This window comes from Octopus bimaculoides, chromosome 10 (genome assembly GCF_001194135.2).
Source record: "Octopus bimaculoides isolate UCB-OBI-ISO-001 chromosome 10, ASM119413v2, whole genome shotgun sequence".
NCBI lineage: Eukaryota > Metazoa > Mollusca > Cephalopoda > Octopoda > Octopodidae > Octopus > Octopus bimaculoides.
Window position 1 is genome coordinate 32,066,443 of NC_068990.1, and position 5,125 is coordinate 32,071,567.

The window sequence follows — 5,125 nt, forward strand, 5'->3', positions numbered from 1 at the left end:
CGATAAATTAAGTGCCAATTGCGTACTGTGTCGATCTAATTGACTGGCTCCCTCCACCAAAATTTCGGGCCTTGTGCCTAGAGTAGAAAAGAATATAGTCCTTCCATCGAATCCATATGGAATCGAAGGAATAAATTCTAAAATTTTATTTCTATCTTATTGACTATTGCAGCCTTAAGGATGTTTTTACCTTATGTATTATTATACATGTAATATATATGCATGATATATGTGATAATCAAATTATATTATTATGAACTTTATTGTGTTTTGTGATGTGCGTGATCCCCTATCCGTGGAAAAATTGTCTGTATGAAACTAGTTGGTGGGGCGAAAAACGTTAGAGGTCGCTATAGTAGAGAGAATCGAGAAGTCATAGGCGACAAGTGTACACGGGGCAACAACTGCACGAACACTCGGTGGTGCTGAAAGGAAAACAAAAGCAAAAAAAGAAAAAAAATGTGGAATTTCAACTATGAGACGTTGAATGTGGAGAATGCACAGGTGAGCGAAGGAGCGGCCACTCCACTTGACAGCAGTATCATAGATAGCGCAGTTAGGAATATCAGGCCCAAAAAGTAGCTGTTCCATTTGAAATCGTGTATGTGATGTTTAAAATATCTGGCGAAGTAAGATTCAGACACCTTGATCGCCACATTTAATTACATAAAGGCAAAGGTATCAACATATGAAAGAATATCATACGTACAACTGTGGTATCTGTATCCGTGTATTCTAGGATCCCTGTTATTGGTTAATGGCCTTATTTCCTTCCTGGTTATACCCATCATCGCCACCACATCACCTTTCGCCTCGCTACTACCTCTCATTCTCTCCTTCACTATTACCACTATAAAACAGACGCTCCATCACCACTACCATTTCCCCCGGGGGTCAACGCAATCGCCTGTTCCTATATTCATTATCACCACCATCGCCACTGCCATTAGCACTAACGCTAAGTCCATTACTATGATCGCTATCATCAATCACCACAAACCCTGTCTTCACTATCTTTGACCCCATGTACACCACAACATCCCCACTCCTTTAGCCCCCACCCCGTTACAAACATTACAAACCTAGAATAGCTTTCTCTCTGTGTGTCTTTCTACCTAGGTTCTCTGTATAACTAGCTATACTAAATTACAAACCACAAGTAGGTTTTGATCCTATTTTATTGGACTCATGGCTATAGATTAAAGGTGTGTATGTATTTACGCTTACATGTATATGTGTGTGTATGTATGTATGTATGTATGTACGTACGTACGTATGTATTTATGTATATATGTATGTGAACCGTATCTAACATTTAACTACTTCATACAGACAACGCAATCACCTTAAGTTTGCACTATATACTTTGACAAAAGTAATACTACCAAATAGCCAGTCATTATGAATAACAGTACCCACTGTTAAGCCACCACTAAAACCGCCATCTCTGCTGTATTAACTCCAGTACCACCCAACCATCACCACCACCACCGCCGCCGCCACCACCTTACTATCAACATCACTGCGAGTATTATCACATTAAGATTGTCAGCAGAAACCGACACACACACACCACCACCACCGTTAGAAGTACCGCTACTATGGCCATCACTACACCAATGCTATTCCACCACCTCCACCCCTAACATCTCTCTACTACAAACATCATCAGTTTCCAACCATTGAATAACTTACTGCAGATTCCTTTACAAGCAACTAACAGTAAGTAAGAACTTTTTTTTTTGACTATTTTAATGGGATGAATGATATGGGATGCCGCCTGTCTCTCTTTCTCCCTCTCTCTCAATATTTAATTTCTCAATCAATCAATCTATCTATCTATCCGTACATACATACATAGAGTGGGGCAGACAGGCGCACAGACCGTGGAGTTACTTATTCATGTTTAGGATACTATGAATAGAGAACCCAAAGTGCTTGGATGAACCAGATTGTATTTTGTCGGAGTCATTGTCTTAATAAATACACTCATACGTTGCGGGCGCAGACATAGCCTTGTGATTCCAAAGTTTGCTTCACAGTCACATAGTTTTGGTTTCAGTCCGACTGCGCGGCACCTTGGGCAAGTGTCGGCCAAACCAATGTTTTATGAATGGAAGTGATGGAGGGTAACTGAGGAGAGCGAAAGTAAAGAATACGTATACCTGATGTTTAGGGTTAGAGTTAGGGTTTTTGTTACGCTGAAAACGGGTGGTGTACGTATTCTGGGGCTAATACAGTTTCGCACCACTCCTTGAAAAATGCATGTTTTTGAAAGGTTTCTTTTTTCTTTCAGATTCTTATTAAGTTTTATAACATTAATTATTAAATATTTGTTTGTTTCTCATAAAATGGTGTATATTTAATTTACATTATCTTATTATTTACGATTATTTAAGGCAAACACGAATAAAATGCAAATTAAAAAAATTTTTTTGTTTTGCATATTCGTCATCTAAAACGTAGAAATCCGAAAAAATGCTTTCAAAAAAAAAAATGCATTTTTCAAGGAGAGGTGCGAAACTGCATTAGCCCCCGTATTCTTTACCTCCGCCCACTGAGAAGTGTGTGTGGTGCGGGTGGGTCTACGTTTCCTCATTCATACTGTGTTAGTAAAAACGGTATCTTTGTTTACAATTACCGATAAACAAAACTTCCGCAGTTACGGCTTTGGACGTATAAGGACCAGTGGAATTAAAGAAACAAAAAAAAAAAAAAAAAAAAAAAAAAAAAAGGAACATCTCATTTGGAACCAATCATACAAAATCTGCCTTGATAAGAAGTTTCACCTGAGTTGGCATCGAAAAACCGACGTAAAATCGGACAACACACACACACACATGTATTTATGTATGTGCCATATGCATGTTACCTCTCTGTCAATGTGACTGCTAGTCTATCAATAAATTTACCCGTTTCTCTATCTACCTAGTGACTGTCTGTCTATCTATCTATCTATCTATCTATCTATCTATCTATCTATCTATCTATTTATCTATCTATCTATCTGTCTGTCTGTCAATCAATTTGTCTGTCTGTCTGTCTATCTGTCTCTTTATCTATCTATCTGTCTGTCAATCAATTTGTCTGTCTGTCTGTCTATCTGTCTCTTTATCTATCTATCTATCTATCTATCTATTTATCTATATGTCTGTCTGTCTGTCTGTCAATCAATTTGTCTGTCAATCAATTTGTCTGTCTGTCTATCTACCTATCTGCCTGTCTGTCAGTCTATCTATCTATTTATCTATCTGTCTCTGTCTGTCTGTCTATCAAGCGTAGAGAAGTGGATGTTAGACGGTGATGATGATGCATGCGTAAATATGTGTTGATGGTAAGCATCATGTGTGAATGTAAGACACATAATACTGTAATGTTGTAGTTTAGATGCAGGTCAGTTATGATCATTATCAGGTACTCTCTGCTCTCAACAGGTTCAATACCATGTATCACCATCTCAGTCATTTTTGTTTTCTGTTCTTTTATATTCATTGTAGTTTAGGTCTACCTAATTATTATTAATATTATTCATTCATACTATTTGTAGTTTTGCTCTCCCTCTCTTTCTATTTATTTTACCTTTTATTAACAGTCTCTGTAAATCACTTTCCTTATCAAATGTCCAAAATATTTTAGTTTATTTTCTCTTTGATGGAGTGTAATAAAATTTTCTTAGTTTTTAATTCTTAGCACCTCATTAAGGTGGTGAGCTGGCAGAAATGTTAGCACACCGGGCGAAATGCTTAGTGGTATTTCGTCTATCTTTACATTCTAATTTCAAATTCCACTGAGTTGACTTTGCCTTTCATACTTTCGGGGTTGATAAATTAAGTACCAGTTGCGTACCGAAGTCAATCTAATCGACTGGCCCCCTCCCCCAAAATTTCGGGCCTTGTGCCTAGAGTAGAAAAGATTCTTAGCACCTCATAATTGATTTAGAGTTCTGGTCATGATATTCTCAAATGTTTTCTATATGTCCACATCTGAAAGGTTTCTAATCTGTTTGAGAACACTTTTGTTAATATTTTTACTTCAATTCCATATTACAGAGTGGACCATGTCACATAACTTGCCGGTGTCATGTAACTGGCACCTGCGCTGGTGGCACGTAAAAGCACCCATTACACTCTTGGAGTGGTTGGTGTTACAAAAGGCATCCAACTGTAGAAACCATGCCAAATCAGACTGGAACCTAGTGCAGCCCTCCCACTTACCAGCTTCAGCCAAACTGTCTAATCCAACATAGAAAGCAGATGCTAAATGATGATAATAATGATGATGATGATTCTTTCAGAGGTTTTGATTTTGATGTTTTTTGATGTTAATACAAGTGGCATTTTTTAAAAATGACTTTCTAGCTGTCTTGATCCTTTTGATCTCTGCTTCAGATTTGTCTCTTCAATTAGTTTTCTCACATATAAGTACCCCACCACCACCATGTGAGCTGCATGGCAACCTCCCTGGTGCTGGTGACAGAAAGAAAAAAAAAGCACCCAATACACACTGTCATGTGGTTAGTGTTAGGAAAGGCATCCAGCCATAAAAACCATGTCAAAACTGACACTTGGACACAATGTGTTCCTTGGACCCATTGAAGCTGTACAACCCATGCTAGCATGGAACACAGATGTTAAATGATGATAAAAACACAGCAGCTCCTTGTTAATCTTTTTTTTTTTGGAAAATCCTCATATATATAATATAAATAATATATAAATATATGCATATATCCATGCATATATGTACATATCTATATATATATATATGTAAATATACATGCATATATGGGTACAGGACATCAAAAAAAATGTTGAACACAATGAAAAACGAAAACATAAAAACGAACTGTTTTTGAACGACGAAAAGACAAACAGAGAAACGAGACATGCAACATAAAGAGTATACCCCTTCGTCAGTTGTCCCTGTTTCATCTCCTCTGCATTTCGAAGGCAAGAAACAGGGACAACTGACGAAGGGGCATACTCTTCATGTTGCATGTCTCGTACATACATACACACACACACACACACATATATATAGATATGTATGTATGTATGTGTATATATGTATGTATGTATATATATATATATATATATATATGTGTGTATATATATATATGTGTATG

The 5,125-nt window shown here is 37.2% G+C and overlaps 1 long non-coding RNA gene across 1 annotated transcript in view; it reads left to right on the forward strand.

Annotated features, from left to right (window-relative positions):
• The first annotated feature begins 268 nt into the window (after window positions 1–268).
• The window catches only part of LOC128248890 (uncharacterized), a 28,651-nt gene continuing 23,794 nt past the window's right edge, over window positions 269–5,125 (forward strand). The window contains exon 1 of the long non-coding RNA XR_008265035.1: window positions 269–1,722. This is a non-coding gene — a long non-coding RNA (uncharacterized LOC128248890). The remainder of the gene's footprint in view (window positions 1,723–5,125) is intronic.